The sequence below is a fragment of the Sturnira hondurensis genome, unplaced genomic scaffold, assembly GCF_014824575.4.
Source record: "Sturnira hondurensis isolate 20B ecotype Veracruz unplaced genomic scaffold, ASM1482457v3 Scaffold0012488, whole genome shotgun sequence".
Taxonomy (NCBI): domain Eukaryota; kingdom Metazoa; phylum Chordata; class Mammalia; order Chiroptera; family Phyllostomidae; genus Sturnira; species Sturnira hondurensis.
In genome coordinates this window covers 3,186,750-3,211,729 of record NW_028085119.1, presented here as the reverse complement: position 1 = coordinate 3,211,729, position 24,980 = coordinate 3,186,750, and the positions used below count along the sequence as shown (strand labels likewise).

The 24,980-nt window shown below is 40.0% G+C and overlaps 1 protein-coding gene across 1 annotated transcript in view; it reads left to right on the top strand.

Moving 5' to 3' along the window:
• ST8SIA6 (ST8 alpha-N-acetyl-neuraminide alpha-2,8-sialyltransferase 6) overlaps positions 1-24,980 on the top strand; it is a 61,607-nt gene that overhangs the window by 18,561 nt on the left and 18,066 nt on the right. Inside the window, exon 2 of the mRNA XM_037060779.1 lies at positions 1,291-1,377. The gene's annotated coding sequence lies outside the window, so the exon portion shown is untranslated. The remainder of the gene's footprint in view (positions 1-1,290; positions 1,378-24,980) is intronic.

Here is a 24,980-nt window from a genome sequence, read left to right as displayed (position 1 = left end):
ACTACCCACAAGCAAATTGGGCCCTTCTGGTGCTGATTCTGGGGTGGGTAGTTTTGTGTACATTCTAGGACTCTGTCTCTCCAATGAATTCTCCTGTGAGCTGGAAGTTTCTCCTGCCACCTCAACCCCCACAGGTGTTTTCAGGCTTTATTTCCCCAAGCTGGAACCCTGGGTTGCACAGTCTGTCTCACTCCCCAGTTGTTCCATCCAGTTTATCTGCATGCAAATGTGAGGCCTCCTGGTCCCCCAGTCCCCTCCTTGCCCACCCTGGTCCTCCAGCCACCTTTTTGGCAAGTTTTCTCCATCCCATCTGCCTATCTCTGCTCCTCCTATTGGTCTGGATAAATGTTTCTTCTTTAACTCCTCAGTTATTGGACTTCTACACAGTTCGATTTTCTGGAAATCTGGTTATTTTTGTTTTTAAATTTGTTGTTGACCTTCTTTTGGTTGTGCAAGGAGGCAAGTGTATCTACCTATCCCTCCATCTTGGGTGGACGTCCCTTATATTTAGATTAATGGTGTAATTTGAGTTCATATTTATAGATGGAATGAGGTAAAGGTTGAGTATTTTTAAAATAGTTACCTACCTGGCCCTGGCTGGTGTAGCTTTATTTATGGTTTTTTTTATTACCCAAAAGGATATTTGCATTTTAAATGGTAACCCTTAAAAACTACAGGCTATTCTGTGAATAAAGGAATTAATACTTAATGATGGAATTTTAGGTAGAAGGAAATTTATTGGGAACAGAGATTCTGCCAAACTGTACCACAGTGCCTATAGATTTTTATGCCAATCTACAACTCTCTTCATTAAGCCCAACTTGGGTTTTTAGTGTACTGTTCAGAATTAAAATTGAAAATAATTATTTGGGGGAAATTTTATCTATATATCATAAGGTAAATGTATCAACTTAAGACTCTGAAAAAGTGATAAACTATATACTTATGATAAACATCTATAAAAGTATATTTGTCAGTGAGTTAAAGCTAAGATGAAGTGGCCATAAGACGTGAATGTGAGTTGGTATGCTCTCACAGTTTGTTTGTGATACTAGCTGCGACTTACGTGCAAATCACACATTCCTAAATCAGCATAATTCCTTGTGAATTTTACGTTCCTAGAAGTTTTGAAGTGGGTTGATATTTACTTATTGTTATTTCACTTATTATAGAAAATATATAGAGGGTTAAAATAAGTATATTTGAAAAGTGTTCTTTAGCACGTGTGTATGTTTGTTTAGCAGTCTGTGAGACCTTTGTTTTCTAACCACATTAACATTTGACTCTTAGGTATTCAGAGGATGACTATCTTCAGATTGTCACAAACATACAGAGCTGTCCATGGAAACGACAAGTAGAAGAATATGAGAATTTTAGGTAAAAGTTTTCTTCGTAATTAATATGAGATAAAAATGTACCTTTGTTTTGTAGGGAAAATAAGCAACATGTTGCTCAAATGAAAAGTAGAAAGAGCCTAGTGAGAATCAGGATGATTTCATTCTAAGACCCTCTCACAAGGCGCGTGGCACTCCATCCCCATCACTTACATATAGACATTTGTAATTTTGTTCCTGGACTTAATTATAAAACTCCCAAGTTTAAAAAGAAGGTTTCTGTTAATGCTTTGTATTGTGTTTTAGAGAATATTGCTTTTTTTGTACCATTTGTATTTGGCACTTATTTATGTATTTTGTAAATAAAATGTAATTAGCATTAGAAATGTTTGGAAAACATAGAAGGGAAAAATATCTATAATCTCACCACTTTAGAACAAAAACTCTGTTTTTTCTCTGCACATTCTTTTATCATTTTTCCCACTACTTTTCTAATACCAGCAACATTCAGGAGTGTGAGTTGCTCCAGGTAATAACAAGGAGCCATCAACCTGACAAGACCAGCCTGTCAGTGGTCGAACTGTCCTGTGCTCAGACGACTTGGAGTCCACCCAGGCAGAGATAAACTAAGTTACAGTAATATGCTGCGGAGTGTGCCTGGGCACACATCTGGAACCCATTCCCCCAGCCGTTGCTTGTATTGGGGTGCTAGGCCAGAGTCTCTGTGCTTAGCTGGTCTACTTTGCTCGGCTCTGTTTTATACACATTCTGATTCTTTGCTGTGCATCAGCACAGGTTTTTGTCTTGTTCCAAGGTTTTTTATTCTGTTACAATCCAGCAATATATTTTCCTTTGTACTGGTTCATATTTTCAAAGCTTACTTGAAGTATCATGTCTTTTAAAAATCTTACTAAGGACACTTTGCTTTCCCTGAAGATCCTCTGAGAGGTATCTGCTGCTTGGCTTTCTTTACTGAAGGGAGGCAGCTCCTCTTGTTTGTACAGTGCCGTGGCTCTGCCTGTCCCAAACCCAGTGAGTATACACTGCACCAGCAGCCTTTGATTCTGCTGCCATTTTGGGAAGGATTTTGCTCAGCTCTCATTGGGCAAAAAGGAAACCTCCTGATTGGGTCCAAGCTAAAAAAGAATATCTTCCCTCCAATGGTAGACATGTGGATGTTGTGACTTCCTGTTGGATGACAAGCATCTTTCTTGTCATTCAAGATGAAGGGAAGGAAAGGGGATTCTTGTTCAGCTATTTTATTTCCAGGTTGTTTTATGCTACACTCTATTATGCAGAGTGGGGGGAAAGTAGGTTCACAGTTATTCATGTTTAAAATACTACAGTAATTAATAAATAATAATGCAAGAAAAAACTCTGTGTTTCATGTACTCACAGCTGTAAGCTTACTTTTGCCAGACCCTGTATTCTGAATGTGTCCCTTCAAAAGTTGTAAATCCAAAACCTAACACCTAATGTAATAGTATTTGGAAGTGAGTCTTTTGGGAGGTGATTAGGTTATTAGGGTAGATCCCTCATGAATGGGATTAATGACTTCATGAAAGAGACCCCCGAATGCTCTCTCCAACATTCCACCACATAAGGACACAGCAAGAAGACAGATGCCTGTGAACGAGGAAGTGGGTACTCACCAGATACCGAATCTGCCAGCAACTGAATCTGTCACCTCCCGGCCTCCAGAACTGTGGAAATAAACTTCTGTTGTTTGTAAGCCACCCAGTCATAGTGTTCTGCTATAGCAGGTCAAACAGACTAAAATGTAGTCCTACTTGAGACTAGATTTGAGAGATCTTGGTGACCGTGAGTCCAGATAGAAAGTTGCACCGGCAACTATAACCTAAACAATCACAGGGCCAAAGAGTGGCAAAAGACCTGTCCCTGAGAGACCTTTCCACATGTGCAGAATAGGCCAAAAAGGAAGAGGAAGATAGAGAGGTGTTGAGCTATTGAGAACCAGTCCAGTATAATTAGCTAGAAAGACTGGATGAGTAGTGACAGCAATGATCAAAGTCAGGGGAAAGGATTTTCTACTTCCAGCTCTCAAGTTGATTCAGACCAAGCCTCTGAGAATAAGACAAATGAAACAAAGCATACTCGATGCCTGCTGGAGGGCACTGGTGAGCCCTACCAAGGCATAGAGAATGTACAGAAGATCTGGAAGGAGAAGAAACTGAGGGAGGAGAGCCCATCATCTGCAGCTGCTTTTCCTCTGCAGGTTTGCACATGAGATGTCTGACTCCATTAAAAAAAAAAACCCTTTAAAGACTTTTTTTTCTTTTCTTATTTTTCTTTATTTTCAAAATAAAAATCAAGAGTCACTTCAACTCCAAAACATCATGCATAAGAGTCACTACTACAAATTACGGTAGCTAGAAGCTGTGTGGATGACGGATGGCATGCAGATAGAATGGCTGTTTTCCATTTGGTATCATCTCAGTATAGAAAGTGTGTCAGTAACCAGGGTGGCCAATCACCCAATGGCCTAGCTATCCCTTCAGGCCCTATTAAAGTAAACCTCTGGGACTATACTCACTGCTTATTGTTATTCAAGGGAAGGGTCATGATGGTATTTATTCTTTTACTTGGTTATTTATTTTGTTGTAATGTATTTTATGGGCCCATTAGTAAACTAAATTATAAAAACCCTCAAGAGAAGTTTGTGCAAGTAAATCATAATAAACCACCCACTTCCCTAAATTTTCACTAATACAGCTGGCCAAATCTGGAGTTTATAGCTTATTTATAAAGCTGGTATTGTAGAAATGTTTCATTGTTATAATGTGAAGTAACTAAATCATTTTCTATTTTATTTATGTTTAGGATTTTATACCAAATTGAAGAAAAGTAAAATGTGAGGCTTAAAAATAAGGGTAATGTTCATTTAGTAGGAACTACAGAAAATACCTTAAATCCTGAAGAGTATAAGCGAGTGAATATTTTCTAAATTCATTTGCAGCCTGACTGCTCAGACTCTCAGCAGCAAACCTGGGGGCTATTTAAAAATTATGCAACTTCTGTGCTAACATGAGGTAAAAATAAGAGAGCTCTTTTGAATTATTTTTCTTAAATAAATATGCCTCTTGCTAGCAGAAGGGATACATTTTCTTTATCAACAAGGATTTGTTTAAGGTTTGCCACGTCAGAGCACAGCAGACCCTTCAGCCTGGTTCAGGGCAGGGTGCAGTGTAAGACCCCAGGGAATGTATATGAAAGAATAAATGCATGGAAGCAAACAAGGGGAATGCAAGGTTGTTTTTAGTGACCTCAAAGAAATTGTAGCCAGTTTGGAGAGACAAAAAATAAAGCTACGAAGAGATACAGAATTTTGTGTCAAAATGAGTGATTTGTATGAATCCCTCAGTTTGTAGGGGCATGATCAGTGCCTATATCAGGATTATATCAAGATATCATTTTTTGAAACATTTTGTGGGAGGGGGCAGGACTTGTGCTGTGCCTCTGAGGATGGGTAGAAAGGAAGGGAGAGAACGATACAGGAGTGATGGGCCCAGAAATAAACTTGCATACGTTTCAAGACCAGCTTCACTGAAGCAGTGAACTTATTCATACTAGACGGTGTTAGCAATGAAGGGGATACTTATAGGTCAGTGGGGGTGCTCCCAATTGGTACACAGGGCTCTGATTATCAGAGTAAAGTCCACAGGTTTTCCAAATGTGTGCAGAATCTGACAGAGATATTTCTAGCATGGGAATTGCATCATGAATTTTTTATTTTAGAGAACATTGTGGTCAGCAAAATGTTATTCTAATTGGAGTCTTAGAAAGAAATGAATAGACTGACGGAAGGTAGAGCAGTCAGGGGAAGATTGTAGAAAGGTGACTGTAGAATGACGCTCTAAAACGTCAGTTGTGGATGGAAAAATATCAAGGGAGAGACACTTGACTGTGAGGCCCTCAGGGTCAGGGTGTGTTTTATTTATCTTTGTATCTCTGGTGCCCATCCCATAGACAGTAATAGCTGTCATGTACATGGCTGGGAATTGTCAGGACTTAGTTATTAATTCCTAGTTTTCTAACTGAAAGAGAAGGAAAAGAAAGAGTTGAAGACAAATGGAACTGTTGGGCCCGGTTGATTGGGACGATAGTGGTACTAGTGACAAGCAGAAAGATTTCAAACAGAAATTGCTTTTGAGAAGTTGAGTCTGTTCTGGACAGGCTGTGTCTGAGCTGCCCTTGGCACAGCCAGATGCAGAAGACGTTGTCTTTGGGGTCAATATAAATGTTAAGAGAAAAAAGAAAGATGAGTGCTGTTTAGTTACTTTATGTAAGAAATATGGCCCTTTAAAAGTCTATCTGCTCAGCAATCTTTTTTCCCACTTAACAGTGTTTGTCCTCTTTGTATAGATTATTAAGCTTTTACTCATTCAGCACTTAATTGTGCATCTGAGAACTTGTAGCTGGGATTTGTGTTCCTAACTTTCCACAGCCTTTCCCTGGAAACAGCTGAGGTTCACATCAGCGTGTCCACAGAGCCCCTGAAATTGTATGTGAAATTGCACGTGTCTTGGGAAAAGATCCTCTACTTTCATCAGATTCCCAAGGGGCCTAGGATTCCCAAAGGGACTAAAATATTTTTAAGAACTCATCTGAACCCAAGGGACTATCTACTTTGGGATTTTATTGCTTGTTTCACCTTCCCCATAGGGACAGTTATCAGAAGCTTAGGTGTGGCCCTCCCTCAGATTTCTCTCTCCCTAACATCTGTACATTCTGAGTTTCAGTAATGAATTGGTGTTTCTGTGAGATCTTAGTTGAACATAGTTAAAGAACAATGCAAGTTAGAGTTGAAGATGTCCAACCCCCTGGTTTTTCTTTGTCATTTAATTTTATTTATATATAGCTGTCTAAAGTTAAGAATGTTGAAATGTCTGACTTCTGCTTTTAAAATCAAAATGGATTTTATTTCAGTGTTTTCCTTAAACACAAGCTGATATACATATAATAATTTATGAAAAATCTACCTACATTTCAGTTTAAGCAATTTTTAATAGAGAGGTTGTATATTTAACTTTATAAGAAATTGACAAATTATTTTCCAAAATAAGTGTAACATTTTACACTGCAAGAAATTGTGTAAAAGAATTCTCATTGTCCCACTCCCTCACTACCACTTAGTATTGTCAGACATTTAAATTTTCACCTAACTACTATTTTATGGTATTTCCAATGATATGTCCTCGATAACTAATAATATTTAACATATTTATATGTGTTTGTTGGCCATTTGTATTTCTTTTCTATGATATATCTGTTTAAGTAGTTAATCCATGTTTTATTAAGTTGCCTGCTTTTTGTTATTGATTTGTAGGAGTTCTTTTTACTTTTTACCTCTTGATCCCCTTCAGCTAAAGAAATTATTGTTCTTCACATTCTCTTCCTCTCATTTTTAGAAACTGATGGATAATCATTTGCTTGAACTCAGATATCTGGGAATTACATAGAGATGCTTACATTTAAATTAAATATGATATGCAACACCCCTTACTCCTCTTCTTCACTTCTATTTCTCCTTGAAAGCTCCTTGTAAAGCTCTTCAGACTTCTGGTAAGCAGGTTGTATCCAAGCAGAAGATCTTTGAGCTTCAATAATTAGTCTTAGATTCCCCAGGTACTAATGCATTAGCTTTCGTGAATTGTTTTCTGCCTTAAAAGAAGTGTGTTTATATTTGCAATGAATTACTGAAAACTAATAGACACACGAGCAACAGGACATACTTTCCATTTTACTTTCATCTTTCCCCAGAAATACCCACACCATTAACTTGTTTTTTATTTTCTTTTGGACCCTTTAATACCACTGGATTTCTTTAGATGTCCCCATGGTTCCTAATTGTGAGCTTGACACCAAAGTGATGCAATATTATCAGTAACATAATTATTGAAAACTTAGTGGCTGAACACCATGCTGATATGTAAATGCGCGTGTGCATTTTAAGACTCGTGCATGAAAAACCTTTCAAATGGCCTGTAAGGCAGGTGCTTGGTGCCTGATTACTTTGTTACCGACGGCCATCAGATCACAGCAGTTTTAGCAAATCTCAAATTATCTCCTCGGGTTAGATTAGATTAAAATTTCTTGAAAGATATGCCAATTTTTTTTTCTGTTGGATATATAGGAAAAGATTCCAATACTGTATTAGTAGGTTCACTGCTATTTCTAAAATAGCAGCCAAATTGTTACTTTCATTTTTATTTGAGGTCCTTGGAAAAAATACAGTGTAAACAAAATATTACATACTTTATCACATGTGTTAATATTTATTATATGACACTGACATGATTAAAACACTGACATTTAATGAGTTAGCCATGTGAAGGGATATGCATTCTGCAAATAAATTTTTTTGAGAAATTATAGAAACAAGCAACCAAACTTCATTTAATCAACAATTTTTTTGGATATATTTCTCTAAAAGCAATAGTCATGGTTTGATTTGGGATAGCATTTTATGCAATTGTGCTTTTTTCCGATTCAAACAACTTACCAAACATGGTTATGTCTCAGGCATTTTATTTTATAGCACAGATTTGCTGGAGAGAAGCATAAATCATCTGTCTTAAGGGGTTCTTTTGATTTTTACAAGACCATGTTTATATTTCTGAGCAGAACTCCCCTCCTCCTCATGCCCTTTAAATGTTTGCTGTTTATGATTCATACAGGGTGACTATGATGATGTCTCAAAAAATACATATTTTTCTTAAAATTTAAGAAGATGTATGTACTTTATGATAGGTGTTTTGGGTCAGTTGTCAGATTGAAAAAGCTTTCTTTTCCTCATTTCCTCTGCATCCTGACCATTTTTCACTGTTAATATCCTGTCATACCACCCATTTGTCATGCCATACAGCATGCCTGTGCATTTAGAAAAGCAACAAAATCTTCACCATGTCATTATGCCTGCCATAGTTAATAATGGAGACTGGCTCTTGCACATTTAGGGACTGGTTCCTCTCTTAGTTTTCGAAATATAAACTTTGCCATAAAAATGCATCCAACCCACATGGGATTCACTGATCTCCTAAATTTTATTTCAAAAATTATCTCCCAAGTTGTACACAATATTAGCTATATTGCTCTAAGCTCCTGGGTCAGACAAGCCTCCTTGTAGACTGCTGTGCCTTTCAAACCCTCTGTTCCTTATTGCATTGCTGGCTTCGTCTTCACTGGCACCTTATGTGGGCTAAGCACCGGTACACAGTCTCAGCATACAGAGCTCTCTCCAGTGTTGGAGCATTGCTCCTTTACTTCTGAGTTGATGTCTCAGTTGTCCTCCTGTCCTTTGCTGTGACAATCATGTTCTTTTGTATTTTATTTTACCTTGGTTTAGTTATTACATTCTACTCAAAACATGGGCTGCTTTTTTATAAACTTTAAAATATTGGTGCTCACATTAGCCAACAAAGNTTGCCATAAAAATGCATCCAACCCACATGGGATTCACTGATCTCCTAAATTTTATTTCAAAAATTATCTCCCAAGTTGTACACAATATTAGCTATATTGCTCTAAGCTCCTGGGTCAGACAAGCCTCCTTGTAGACTGCTGTGCCTTTCAAACCCTCTGTTCCTTATTGCATTGCTGGCTTTGTCCTCACTGGCACCTTATGTGGGCTAAGCACCGGTACACAGTCTCAGCATACAGAGCTCTCTCCAGTGTTGGAGCATTGCTCCTTTACTTCCGAGTTGATGTCTCAGTTGCCCTCCTGTCCTTTGCTGTGACAACCATGTTCTTTTGTATTTTATTTTACCTTGGTTTAGTTACTACATTCTACTCAAAACATGGGCTGCTTTTTTATAAACTTAAAAATATTGGTGCTCACATGAGCCAACAAAGGGAAAACTCAGTCATGTGACTTACTGACTGAACTGGGTCTTTATTCATTCTCTCCCTGAGTCTGAAACTTGTGCCGATTCCATATTGAACAGTGAAACACGTACCCTTCTGGAGTTTTCTATGGCTGCCAACTTATGAAGCAGAACTTTGAGTGGGTGAGATTTAGTGAGGATGAGCCCTCAGCAACTTTGCAGAGTGTGTGAACATTCATTCATTTATTTTATATTTTACATGTATTTCAACATGAAGGTAGCAGGGTTTCCCCCAGCTTCCTTTTTCTGATTTTATGTAAATTGTTCCAGGTTCTTTGTCTCTCTTTCTTCTCAGTGCAGTGCCTCCAGGAGCCAGGGATACCACATGACGTCAAGTTTCTATGTTCCTCAATGTTTTCTCTCTCATCCTTTCTCAAAACTCTGATTTCTTTTTGCCGGATCTCCACTGACACGTGATATATTGTGCCAATTCAAGTTAAGATGTGAATGACCAGTGGCTTTTCTGAATATCATGTCTTCCATTCTCAATGGCTTCATTAAGAAAAATCACCGAAGTCTGACTTTCAAATTCTGAATGTATAGGCCATCCCACCTCCCTAATTTGGGGAAAGAGCCAGGAAGCTGAAGATAAAACTTTTCTGTGTGGTTAGTGTCATAAATTAACCTGAACCAGGGACAACTACCCTTGCCCCATCCTGCATTTCTCTATGATGTCAGCCCAGTAGTCACAAACTCAAGTAGCAAATCCCCTCTGGGTTGCTGGAATTTCTCTCAATGTTCTACATGGCTAGTCTAATCTCTTGGATAGCTGTATTTTAATTTAGTCACAGGCATGTTGCTAAAAAGATGTAGTGTCTATTTGAAGCCCTTAACTCTTCTGGTCTATTAGGGCTGACACAATGTTTTTATGCCTTTGGAATCCCAGTAAATCACTGAAATTCTGAGATAATTGTACCCTTTTTAAAAAGGGTTGTTTTATTCTTATTTGTCAGGGCAGGGGTTGGGGAGGGAGAGAGAAGGAGAAGGAGAAGGAGAGAGAGAGAGAGAGAGAGAGATGGAGATGTGAGAGAGATATATCAATTGGTTGCCTCCTACATGCGTGCTGACTGCGGATCAAACCCACAACCTAGGCACATGCTCTGATCAGGAATTGAATCATCAGCCTTTCAATGTACAAAAGGACACTCCAACCAACGGAGCCACACCAGCCAGGGCAGATCACTGTATTCTTAATAACTATTCCTTTAGTTTGAAACGTAAATTCATTGTGAGCCAATTAATTCTAAAATCTCATTATTTTGTAATGCTGTCTGATTTTTTTCATTTCACTTCTTATATGACTCTTTCTCTTCCGCTACGTAGCCAGACTCTGAAAAGAGTTGTCTGTACTTACTCTGTCTTCCACCCACCTCTTTAACTATAACATTTCACCTATGGTCAGCAGTGAAACCACACTGCTAAATCCAAAACACATTTTCTATTCCCATTTTGCTTGACCTCTCACCTCTTGTCAGTATTTTGAATATATAGACCATTCCCCATTGCTTGAAAGATTCTCATACTTGGTTTCTGAGTCACTTCAACTTGACCTTTCAGCTCCTGTCTCCTCCTGCCCATGTCAGTCCATCCTCAAGTCCTGTGTGTATTATTGAAGGCTCTCTCTAGAACATGGGAATCTCTGCTGGCACATAGGTGGCACCCTGTGGCTGACTGTAGTTGCTGGAATTTGCTCCATCATTACCTCTCCTTTGAACTGTTGTGGTTACTGGCTCCCTGGTCATCATGCCCCAAGTTGGTATCATCTTCATCCATTCTCTACACAACAGCCAGGAGGATGTTTTTGTTGTTTGTTTCTAATGAAAATTGGACAATGGTGTGTGGTCACAACTCATTGCCGCCATTGCAACTCCCATCCCAACCAATGTGGAATCTATTTTTTCATTGTATTCAAAACCCAAACTAAATTCCTTCAAGGCCCTGTGTTGCCTGTCCACTTCCTAATTCTCTGGCCTCATGGCACACTGCACTCCTTCTGGCTCCTTTTGCTCTGCCTCCATTGGTCTTGTGCTTCCTCAAATGTACTATACTTCCTTCTGTCATAGAATGTTGACAGCACTGTCCCTTCTGTCTCCCCATCTCCCATAGTTAATGGGTACTAATCTTTCAGTTCCCAAGTCAGTCATCCTCTCTTCAGGAAGCCCTTCCCTGACCAACCTGGTCGAGTCGTTGCTACCCTATGATGAAATGCTTCACAACATGAATTACAGGATGAATTTCCATTTTGTGTGTGATTAATTTATAGACCTAGATAATCTGTGACCCATGTATTTTATAGAGTGCAAAATAATGATGGGAAAATATTTCATCAGGAGGAACTCAGAATCTTTCTAGAAAGTCCTAAAGTGGGTCGAGACTCAGCACGGGAATAAGGGATGGAAAGTACAGTCAGGTTGCTGGGCTCCAAAGCATAAGCTCAGCCTCGGGTTGGCCCCAGGCATCTTATTATTGACCCTTCTTGTTTGTTTTCTATAGTCTTTGATCTCATTTTAAATTTGATCTTTCCCATGAGGGGCTGAGTTCTCACTAGAACATCTTAAAGACATCATTTTCCCTTTGAGAGGAAGCATTTGGGCAGTTGGCTATTTGTGGCATCATCATTATTATTATTAGGCTAAGCCACATTACCCAACCAGTTTCTTCGTCAGTAGACTGAGGATCATACTTCCTTTGTGAGTTTTTAGTGAGTAGTCTGTAAAATGTTCAGTTCAGAGTCTAGTTATGTCTTACAGTGCCAATAAAATATTGCTATTATTACTATGTTCAGTTCAACATTATTTTTCTGACTAACAATTAATATGTTACCAAAAATAGTTTAAACTCTTGGCATGTGTAATAAACATAGCAAGTTCCTGACTAGCAATGAAGCTGTAATCAGTTCGGTTCCAATCCGGTGCCTCTGGAGTCATGTAAACATCTCTAAGCCCCAGTCTGGCTTTTGTGCTGATTATCTCATGTGCTTGCTAAGGACCCGGGCTTCCTATTGAGTTTATTCTATTTGAATACTCATTGATCTTTTTTGTATGGGAAGTAGGTTGCAGAGAACAGAAAGTATTAAGCTTCAGCTTTCTAGGTTACAATCTTCCAGTACATTATTTGCAGTAGAAAAGGACTTACACTTATCTAAACAATCTATGGCTGGTTCCCCCACCCCCTTCCCCCTTTCAAGATCGGGTTTGATCAAATTGGGTTTGTCAACATTGCTCTGAGTTCCAAGGAGGAATGACTCAGAGTTGCCCCCAAATTAATCAGCCTGATTATAGACAGAGCAAAGAGTTTTACATCCCACCCTTTTTCCAGATTATTTAGCACCCACATTGGGACTAACTAAGGGCTGGCAGCTCAGGGTAGAACTGGATCATTCTGATCTGTTGGGTGAAGCCTGAGGCCAGAGATAAAAAGTCAGGTTGTGGAGGGAAGCCAGATGCTAAAGGCAGAAAACTAACTGCATAGTTCCTAGAGTCCAGGCAGAAACAGAAGCTGAGTTTGGGGCTGAAGCCAAAAAGCAGAAGATGAATTTCACCGTGAGCCAGGAGAGCTGTCCTGGAAAAGTGCCTGAGATGTAGGTGGCCCAGAGTGCTTTCTAGGAGCACTTAGGGCCCATTTGTGCAGGTGAACCAGACTCATTAAATGATCTTGAGCAGAACAGGCCTCCTATTTGTCTTTCCATCTGTGCAGGACAGAAGGAGCCCTTTGTATCCATATGCATCGCACTTTACTGAAAAATACAATTAAGCTTTGGTTTGGTAAGGTAAGGAACAGGAAATACTGAGACCTTTTATAAAAAAGGGGGTGTAAACACAAAATACACTGCAAACATTTTCCTTAGGAAATGTTTCCCAGAGTGACATGTTGGTGCAAATTACACGTAAAATTGATTCAGCATTATAATGATAAAACTCTGTTTTTGCAGGGTTCAGAGTGTTAATTCATGATCTTGAATGTGTTTCCAGACAATGTCTGAATAAAAAATAGTTTCTTACTTCTCTCTTTTCCTTCTCTTCAAAATACCTAACTGAAGAGAAATATAAACTCTGTCAGCAGAGGTTTGGTATAAATGATTTCTTTACATCCTCTTCACACATTGAACAATAATGGCAGTGACCTGGATTTTTTTTTGTCTGAAAAGTAAAATATATTCAGAACTCTTAGCAGTCATCTTAACAGTTGATTTTGTATTTTTAGAAATTGTGTTGTTCACACTTATGTAATGCACAATTGAATCTAACTTAACAATTTAAAAAAGGCATGGTAGAATTGAAAGAACTTGTGACACATGGACATGAACTAAAGGGGGTGTGCCGGGTGGAGGAAAATGAAGGGGGGGGGAATGGGACAACTGCAATGGCATAATCAATAAAATGTATTTTTTAAAAATAAAAAAGGCATGGTTCAATCATGCAACTAGAACAGTAGGAGGGACCTTGAGAAGTCAGTGTGGTCCTAGCTTTGTGTTCATTCCAAATGGCACCTTAAGCCAGCCAAGTGGGTGAATAGCTCTCCAATGTTCAGAGACTTCACAGCCCTGTTTTTGTACAATGTGATTTCTAGATTCCTTCTACTACTGCAGTGTGATCCCATTTTTCTTTTATGAGCCTTAGGATGAGTTAAAATGATAACAACTCACTACTTCTTTACAAGAAGGCCTTTTCCTTCCTGTGTCGGGGAAAGCACCACCCTCTCCCCGAGGCCCGAATCATAAACCTGTGCATTACCTTTGACATCTCCTTCAGTGCCCACTCCAGTCACTCACCAAACTTTGGCAGTTTCAAATCTATCTACTGTCTCTATCCCCCACCACTATTCTAGTCTAGTTACTGTGATGGTTAATTTTCTGCATCCACTTGACCAGGCTGGAGTACTCAGTTATTTATTCAAATGCTTATCCAGTTGTTCAAGTGAAGGTACTGTTGTAGACATGGTTAACAGTGGACAGTAAGTAAAAGAGATTGCCTGGGATCTCGTGGGTGAGCCTCATCCAATCAACTGATAAGTGTTTTACAGAGCAAAGCTAAGGTTTCCCAGAAGAGAAGAAATTCTGCTTCAAGACTGCAGCATCACCTTCTGCCTGAGTGTCCAGCCTGCCTGCCTGGCTGACTTCCCTACACATTTTAGACTGTGCAGCCCCCAGATTGTGTGGGCCAATTTCTTTAATGAGCATCTTCAGACTAGATAGATAGGTAGATGAGAGATGAGTAGGTAAGTAGACTATTGGTTCTTTTCCTCTGGAGAGCCCTGCCCAATCTCACTGCTCTAATTACCATATTTTGCTGTGTATAATGTGCACTTCTGGGCCCAAATTTCCAAGGGAAAAATAGAGATGTGCATTACACATAGGTAGTACTAATTCTGTATCTATATAAGTGTTTTTAATTCTTTTATTTGTGTTTATGCATGAAAAGCATAACCTTAGGAGGCAATAATGATATCCGTATGCCAAATAATAACCTGGAATACGATAATTGGTTTTGTTTCTAAATATAAATAAAAATAATTGAATTAAAAAATTAAAATGAAAGTTTTTTTCCCTGAAAGTTCAGGCCAAAAACATGGGTTGGCATTATATACAGCATATCTCTTACCTGTTATCTAAATATGCCTTAGCTAGTATTCTGGTTATCTACTGCTGTATGATAAAGTGCTGAAAAACTTGATGGCTTAAAGTAATGATTTGATATTCTTCCACAGTTTCCTGGGCCGACTGAGCTTAGCTGGGGAACTCTTACCTGGGGGCTTGCACAGGACTGCAATCCAAAGGTGACTAGAGCTGGACTCGTCTAAAAGCTTGCCTGGGCTGGACATCCAAGATGGCTGGCTCACATAGCTAGCATTTGATGTTGACTTTTGTAGTTCAGCTAGGGCTGCTGTGGAAAGCACCTTCAAAAAAGCCTCTGCATGTGACCTGAGCTTCACAGATGGCAGTGGCTAGGTTCTCTGAGGCAGCACTTAAAGAGTGAGTACTTCAAGAGATCCAGGCAGAAGCCCTGGGACTTTTTACAGCCTGGCTTTGGAAGCCTGAGGACACCACGTCTGTGCCATTCTCTTAGTCACAATAGTCATGAAGGTCAGCCCAGGTTCAAGGGGAGGAGTTTAACTCTCACTTCTTGATGTGAGGAGTAACATTAGTCTTTTGTTTTAGGAAAAAAATATTTTTTATTACAGTTGGCATGCAATATTGTATTAGTTTCAGGTGTACAGCACAGTGATTAGACATTTACATAACTCATGAAGTGGTCACCTTGATAAGTCTAGTACCCATCTGACACCAGACATGATTATTACAGTATCATTGACTGTGTTCCCTATGCTGTCTTTACATCCCCATGACTATTCTCTAACTGCCAATTTGCGCTTTTTAATCCCTTCCCCTTTTCACCCATCTTTCTAAGCCCTCTCCCATCTGTCAGCCATCAATTTGTTCTCTGCATCTGAGTTTCTTTCTGTTCTCGTGAGGAGTAACGTGCGTGTATGGGGAGAGAAGGGGTTGATGGTGGCCATCCTTGGAGACTGGACTGTCTATGACACTCGGTCACTGCCCTCTCCTTCTAACTGATCACACCACCTTTAATCACACCCCCCTAACCTGTGCTCTTCACTGAAGCCTGGGTGCACATCCTAAAATACATATCTCGTTCTGTTGGTATAGCCCTAGTACTTAGAAAAGGCGTAAGAGTTGGTTTGCTGAATAAATGTACCTATGAATGAATTTATCCTGAACACTGTTCAATGTTACTAACCTTGATTTCTCACTCTACCCTCTTGGTCCATGCTGTTCATGTCTGTTCTCCTTAGTGACAGACCCTGTCTTTTTTTCTTGGGAGTTGTCTTGGTTCCCAGCCCTCCTCCACCCTCCAAGGAAGGGGTTTGGACACTGTTTTACCCTTTTATGCATATAGCTGTGAAAATTCTGCAGTCTGAAAATATTTCATCACAATTTATAAAATATCCCAGAGGCAGATATTTTTCCATGAAGGTTGGGTAGTTCATCCACGTGTTGTGTAGGAGGCTGTGGGGGCTGTGTCAGTGGCTTTGTTTCCTCTGTGTATCTCTGTTACGTGGGCTGTTTATGTATAATGAGGCAACATTTACAGGGAGTATAGGCAGTGATTAGGAGCATGCAGACATTAAGATTTGGGTTCAAATCTCAGTCATGTCATTTACCAGCTGTGTGACCTTGGGGAAGTAACTTGGCTTTTCTGTTTCTCAGCTGCCACATCTGCAAAATGCAAATAAAAAGTAGTGATGATAATAATGTTTTCCTCATAGGGCTCTGAGGAAGATTAAGTAAGTCACTATGTAAAGTGCTTAGAAGAGTGTCTGGGACATCGTTAGAGCCATGCACGTATCTGCTGTTATTGTTTATGCATTAGTTTACTTGACTTCAAACTCATGTTTCGCTTTTTTGTTCCTATATGGGCCTCTGTTCCCTGGCTCTCTTTCTGGCCTCTTTCTGTCAAGTAGCTGTCTCCATAACCTGGGTTTCTGTGTGACCAGGGGAGTGTTCACATTTCTCTCTGGGTATTTCATGAGCCTCTCCAACCTGGTGGTTTGCGTGTGACTGTTACTTTCTGTATTTATCTCCTCCACTTTTCTCAGGGTTGTGTCCTTTGGGTTTCAGTTTTATGTGCCCATCTCTTTTCTTTTTCTTCTTCATCTTGTGCCATGTCCATCTGTTTCTGTGTTGTTGTTTTTTTCTGGGTTTCTCTACAGGTATTTTGCTCTTTCTCTTTCACCTTTTCACTTCTCATCTGCAGTTACCCATAATACACAAACTAACAGTTGAAACATATTGTCCAAATTCATTAAAGAGTTTCTATTCCTTCCAAAGTTTTAGAACCCTATGAATACAATAGATTCTGTTGTTCTTTGCTTACTACAACTTTGTATGAATTTTCTTCCCTGGCAGTTCAGTGACCCTTCATACAAAGGTTCCTCTACGTTGCTAAACTTTCCTACTCGAACACAGTTAACAAACCATTAACCACCTTTAGTGCATCACTCTGAAGCCTTTTTCTATTTTCTTCTTCCCTAAATTGTGCTGCCCCAGGTACAGGATGAGAGCAGGGACAGGGTCCCTTATTCCTTGCCGTAGTTCAGGGTCTCACACAGTGTGACCTGGAACACAGAATCCTCTTGGTGAATACTGGTGAAATCAATGAATTCTACTGGGGAATGCTGAGGGTTGGGGGCATATGGAGAAAAGCTCGTGTCTCAGAGCCATTGTTTTTTTAAAGATTTTATTTATTTATTTTTAGAGGGGAGAGGAAGGAGAGAGAGAGAAATATCAATGTATGGTTGCTTCTGGTGTGTCCCCTGCCGGGAACTGGCCTGCAACCCAGGCATGTGCCCTGACTGGGAATCAGAGCCATTGTTTTATTCCCTAGGCAGCTTTCATTCAAACCTTCTTGTTCTTTCACTTCTTAGTAGAAAGATATCAAGTCTCCCCCTCCCCACTCCACCCCTGCCCTTTTCACTCTAAAATCACTTACCTAGTATGGGCCCTTTTAATCTTGAGTTAGGTGAACTCTACAACAGATGCTTGGTCACCAACAGTCATCCTTCTTCGCTCTGGTCTCCTTTGGCTACCATCCATTCTCCACTATCTGAGTGATCATTGCCAAACACAGGTTTATTCATGCATTAAATAAATATTTATCCCACGCCTCCTATGTGCAAGGCACTGAACTAACACTTTCATAAAACCTTCTACTTTTCCCCAGATGAGTTCAAGTGTCCTTCTCTTGTGCTCTTATCATAACTTCTTCAGACCTTAAAACAATATATTAAGTGACATTGAAAAGCTGTTTACATTTTGCATCTGTCCTGTCCATAAGCTCTTGGAGGGTAGGACCCATCCACATTTTATTCATATTTGTATTTATTAATTTATAATCCTTTTGACCTTGACCCATGGTCATTACTCAATTGGTGCTCATTAAATATGTGCTGAATTGTTCTGTGTGTTAGTCCTAGTGCCAAACCTTGAAGTTACAGGAGTTAGATCTAACTCCTTCTAAGTGTGTATAGTGCTCAAAGATAGCTATTGAATCTCCCCAAATCTGTTCTTTTCTGTTCTGGGCTTTATCAGTTTTTCACCTGTCATGGGTTTCAGTTCTTCTACCAATGTAGATGTTCCCTCCCGAGAGGCCCTGTTTTCCTAACACACATTTGGAAGCAAAGTTTCCACAACAGACTCAAGCTCACGGAGTATAGTTTGAGTAACACAGAGTGGAATGTCTTTCTCCCCACTTCTTCCAGCCACTATTCTTTTAGTTATATTGTTTCAGGCCACACTTGAATTTTCATAAGCCAGTGCACACAGCTGAGTTTTATCGAGTGAATTAAAATAAACCTGCAAGCACACACACTCAGCCAGAGTCTAGCGGTCACTGGGGCATGACCACTGTGCATGGAGGCTGCCTGGGGTTGTCCTATTGAATACACAGTGTGAAAGCAACATCTACATGATATAAAGGCACTTTGAGCCCATAGTACTTTTTTATGTTTAAATATGTTTCCAATTATGAACTTGAGCATTCTATAAAAGTCTGTTGGGCAGTAAGATAGGGTGGTTCAAACAATAACATTGTCGGGAACATTGCCCACCATGGTGCTTTCTGGGCCATCGACTGAGCGTGGGCTTCAGAGTGAGGGTTTGAATCTTAGGTTGAATCTTGGCTGTACCACTCACTATCTTTCAGTTTGTGGGGGAGGAAAAATAATTTGTCTCTACCCTTCTGAGTTCTTCATTGAGAGCCCTGTAATGAAAGACAGAGTAACATAACAAGAGAAAAATGAGTTTATTGAGACAAAGATCTCAGGTATACATGCAAGATGAGGAACTCCCTGAGGTGGCTTAGAGCTCAGGTGTCAGGATCATCCTAATCGTGAAAGGGGGTGGGGGATAGTAGGAGTTTTTTAGGAGACAGTAAATGATTTTTAGGAAAGATGAGGGTCCTTAGAGGAACAGATGGGAGGTATGACAGCATGTGATAAAGTCTGCTGGGTGTGGTGTCCACTTCCGGTCTTCTCTCCTGTGACCAGAGCCCATCTTCCTGTTGATAAGACTGTTCAGCAGCGAACTGGTGACAATTGGGTTCCTCTGGCAGACAGAGTGGGTTCAGAGAAACGCTCTTTCTTGCATTTGTTCTTTTCTTATTGCCTGGGCTCAAAATAATCAGTAATACCAAGTGGCATATTTGGGGGCGGGTGGCCTATCCTGCTAACCTTAAAATTCATTCTTATAAACCTTTCTCTTTCCTTCCTTACTAGATCAGAAACACCATAAAGGCAGAGGCTGTATTTTATTCACCAGTAGATAGACAGCCCATCTCACAGGGCTTACCATCTACCTAGGTGCTAACTAAATGCACATGAATGAATGAGGTGATATGTATGAGACCTACTTATCTTTTATAGGCTTGAGTTGTTCTCAGCCAAGAACTGAGTGCCAGTTGCACCTGTTTTGTAGGGTTATTGCAGGGCTTAAGTGAAATAATATATGTGAAATGTTCAGCATGTAGGGACAATACACTAAATATTTGATACTGTTATTATCAGTCAATTAATGAATTATATAATATAGGAGAGAAAAAAGCAAAACAGGGGGTATCCACAGGAGAGAGGTAGTCAGAGGTAGTTGGTGGTCTAGGCATTGCTCAGTCTAGGCATTGTGATTTTGCTGAAGAGAAAGAAATTTGACTGTTAGAAATGTTTAGGGTGGTAAATAAGTCCCTTGAATTTCTGAAGGTGCTTATATTTTAAAACTCTTTTTCTTAGGAGGCTTATTACAATCTTAGAGGATGGATTCCCCCAAAAGGAAGCTCTTTAATACTTGGAAAGTGTCTGTAACCTCCACCTCACCCTGACTGCCCCACAGCTCATTAGAGAGTCTTATGGACAGAAGGGATGTCTGTGAGCTCTGGGCTGGGCAGTTAGGTTATTAATATTCAGAATGGCCTCTAGTGTGTGCGCGCTGCAAGCCTTACGCAGTTATTAATATTTCATGGAACTCCAGGAAGCATCCCATTTAGAACTAAGGAAGGATTTTGGCCTGAGACTTGAAATGAATCAAGAAAACAAAACAACAACAAAAAAAATAAAACAAAGGCAATAGCTCCTACAGAGTAAAAGGGAAAAAAAATTTCACAATTTTAACAAAAATCCCTTTTTCAAAAGTACACTTATTAGACCAACTGTGACGTAAAGATGACTTTGCACATTTTCAGATTTCATCTGTATAGATCAAGGCTAAATGTATTAAGCCCTATTCTCCCAGGGCCAACCTACTCCTCGAGAGTTAAGCACTTTTGAAAGTATGTGGATTCTTAAGTTCTGGAATTCAATGCAAGCAGAGGGTTCCTATTTTTTCCTGGCGGTAGAAGGGAGCATAGAGTATTCACCTTTTGAATCTGGATTATGTGCAGGAAGTTGCTGAAGTCATGACACAGGGGAGTTAGGTCATCACTAATCCAGGGAATTCTTTTCCATTTAATATGGAGTGCATTGGCCTGACCACTTGATATCCTTGACCCCGTGGGGAGTCCTGTATCTCCTCCATGTAGAACAAGAGCCTCGAGTGTCTCAGCTCTAGGTAGGGTTTGAAGCAGTTACATGCACTATATATGTTTTGCAGCCTTTGAGTTGTGTCTGGGCAAGTTGTCGGCAAGGTGCTGCCTGCATTATTTTGGGAGCCACTGAGTTGTTGGGGTGCCATTATTGGAGAGCATCCTACAGGGAAGAGGCTCAAGTAAGGGCAGTACGCCCTCCACCCCGACTCTAACGTACGTACTCTGGTGTAAACTGCGAAGGAGAGTTAAATTACGTCAAAAGATGTAAGCTTGAGTCATTTACAACCTGTGTGCCTTGGTCTTGTCGCTTTGCCCCTCTCAGCACCAGTTTTCTCATCTCTAAAATGGAGTTAATAATATTTTCTATCTCTCTGGTTGTTGGGGGAGTCAGATGAGGTAACAGGTGTGAGAATGTTCTGGAAAGTGCGCAGTGCTTCACAAGCACAAGCTCTGTGCGTGCTGACCTAGTAAATGCTGATCGTGGGCATTTATTACTGGGGAATGTAAGACTACACATTATAGACAATTTAGGGGTTGCAGTCACAGCATAGCTTCCAGCGTGTTTGTTTTAGCTGCTAGTGCAAAGTACCGTAGATGGAATGGCTAATAAACAACAGAAATTTGTTTCTCACAGTTCTGGAGGCTGGCAGTGGGAGGTCAGGGTGGCAGCATGGTTGGGTGCTGGTGCGCACCTTCTTCCCAGTTACAGATGGCAGCCTTCTCGTTGTGTCCTCAATGCAGAGAGCAGAAAGAGGAAGCAAGCTCTCTCCTGACTATTATAAGGAAACTATCCCCATGCATGAGGACTCGGTCTCATGACTTGATCTAATTCTGAACACCTCCCAAAGGCCCCATCACCAACTACCGTCACACAGGACATAGAATATCAACATATAAATTTGGGGAGGATACAAATATTTAGTCCATGACATTCTGCCCTTTGCCCCCCAAATTCATTTTCTTCTCAAACAAAAAGTCCATTTATTCCATCTCAACAATCCCAAAAGTCTTAAATTTGTTCCAGCCTCATGTCCAAAGTTTGAAGTCCAAAGTCTCATCTAAATATCCTCTAAATTAGGTGTGGGTAATTAGGTACCATTCATCCTGAGGCAAAGTCCTCTCCAGCTGTCCACTCATGAAAACAATCAATTTATGTGCTTCCAAAATACAATGGTGGGACAGGCATAGGACAAATGTTCCTATACCTGAAGGGAGAAATAGAAAAGAAGAAAGAGGTGACAGGTCCCAAGCAAGTCTAAAACACAGTAAAGCAAACTTTATGAGATCTTAATGCTCACCTCTGGACCCTCGGTGATGTGGGTCTTGCCCTACAGCTTGCTGGGCATCCCTATCACCATGGTTTTCGGTGGGCCTGCCCTCATGGCTTTGGGCAGAGGCCATCTGGCCTGTTGGAAGCAGGTCTTCCCTTTTGTAACTGAGAAGGCAGCCTTGTTGATCTCTGAGTCGCCTTTGAGGTCATTCTGCCCTTGTCTTGCAGAAAAATACACATTTGTTGTCAAATAGCTCTGTGATCCCACGCTTACAAGTTAAAGAAGTCAAACAGCTTTCCTTCACTTCTTCTCATCTAATTCCTCTTCAGTTCAAATTGGCATTTTTTCTGCAGTTGTGGCTAATTAAATCTGTGCTTCACACCCACCTTAATCTCTTTACGAAACATAAACTTGGCCACACGTTTAGTGTTCTCCCCACAGCATACATTCTCATTTTTGCCATACGGATAATCCTCTAATTTCCAAATCTCTCAGTTCTGCTTCCTTTTTTGTTAATAGGTCTTCCCTCGAGTCATTTCTCTCTTCTTTCATTTTACTGCAAGCAGTCAGGAGGAACCAAGCCTCCTCTTCAACATTTTGCTTAGAAACCTCCTCAATTAAGCATCCAATTAATTTCATTGCTCGCAAGTTCCACCTTCCACAAAACACTAGAGCTGTAACACAGCTCAGCCAAGTTCTTTACCACTTTAGAAGAAGAATCACCTTCTCTCTATGGTTCAATAATGTGTTCCTCATTTCGGGGTGAGAGCTCATCAGAATGGCCTTCACCATCATATGTCTCCCAGTGTTCCTTCTGCTCAGGATCACTTAGGTTTTCTCTAAGCAGATGGAAGTCTGTCTACAGCTCTCCTCTTTTCTTTCTGAGAGATCACCAGAGTTGCCTTTAAAGTTCTTTTCATGATAACATAGATCTTTTCTAGCATGCACATAAAACTCTTCCAATCTCCACTTCTTACCCAGTTCCAAAGCCACTTCCACATTTTTCGTTATTTGTTATAGCAGCACCCACACTTCTCTGGACCCATATTTCTTAGTCAGGGTTTTATGAGGAAGCAGAACCACTTGGGCATGTACAGAAAGAGATTTATTATCAGATTTATTAGTCTCTCATGTAATTCCGGAGACTAAGTCCTATTATCTACCATCTGCAAGCTGGAGACCCAGGAAAGGTGATGGTGAAAGTCCCGGTCTGAGTCTGAAGGCCTGAGAACAAGGAGCACGAACGACTGAGGACCAGAGAAGACGGCTGTCCCAGCTCCAGCAAAGAGCAAGTTCGCCCTCCTTTGCATTTTGTTCTATTCAGGCCCTCAGTGGATTGGATGATACCCACCCACATTAGGGGGGAAATCTTACTTCAGTCAACTGATTCAAATGCGAATCTCTTCCAGAAACACACTTGTAGACACGCCCAGGAATAATGTCTGATCAGCTCTCTGGCCATCAACTTGGCCCAGTCAAGTTGACATAAAATTACCACATCTAATTAATAGTATGTCCGTTTCTTAATGTCTCCTCTTTTTATACAAGAGGGGGGAAATTGCCATGCCCATTATTGTGAACAAAGATCAGAATTGACTTTGGGGACATGATGGGAAGTGGAATAATAGATAAAATTTCATTTTGTGTAATTTGTTAGAAGCAGCTCAGCTTTATACCAACACTGGTTCTTAATGGGGCGCCACCACATGGAGGAGTTGGGAAGTGGCGAAGAGCATACATTTATAATTCTGCCACTGAGGCTTAAAAAGTCCCATTAGTTAGTGAAACAATACAGGCTTCAGAAATAACATTTTGGGTAATTATTCTCTTTTTTTTCTGGGAAGTTATTATGAATGATTTGGCATTTAACTTTGATTTTGATAGTGATTTTTTTTATAGAGCAAGGGAGATGGCTAACTCCAACCCCGGCATGCCCATGCGAGGCAATACTACCCCAGCAACACAAAGGAACAAACACGGATACACACAACAGCATGAACTGCAAAACCATTTATGCTGAGGGGAAAAGCCTTTCCCCAAAGCATGCATATTATATAATTCTGTTTCTATAGATTCTAGAACAGACAAAACTAAACTTTGGTAAAAAAAAATAATCACAAATGTGGTTGCCTCGAAATGAGGGAGTGCTGAAAAAATAGACTGGAAGCCGTAGGAGGGCATCGTCTGGGGTTAGTCATTTTCTACATCTTGATATAGGAGACTAGTAACAGGGATACATGCATCTCGGAATTCATCGAATGTACTTGTGATTTTATTGAATGTAAATTTTACTCCAAAATATAAACAAAATAATGATGTACACGCTGAAGCATGTAAGAATAAAGTGTACTGATACCTGCAATTTACTTTGAATTGTAGTAACTACAACAATGGATTGCTGGATAAATGATAATAAGACAAATAGAGGAAAGAGTTCATTGTAGAGGGTAGCTGGTGGTTATTCAAGTGCACGTTGTCCAATTCCCTCAACTTTCCTGTAGATCTGAAAATTTTATAACACAATGTTAAAAATATAATTTCAGAACAAAGCCTATTAATATTAAAAACTGCAAAGGGTACTGTGGTTAGTGTTTTTGGTGATATAATGTTCTTTTAAGCAGTGACTATCCTTAGAGAAATTAAATTACTTGTCAAAACTAAATGAGAATTTATTCCATTACCTTTTCTCAGAGTGCTGTCTAAAAGAGACTTTTAAAATTACAAACACATAGGCTTTCTGTTTTTTTTCCAGTTACAGTTTATATTCAGTATTATTCTGCATTAGTTTCAGGTATACAGCAGAGTGGTTAGAAAATCATCTGCTTTACAAAGTGAATGCCCCAATATTTCAGGTACCCACCGGGCACCATGCACAGTCCTCAT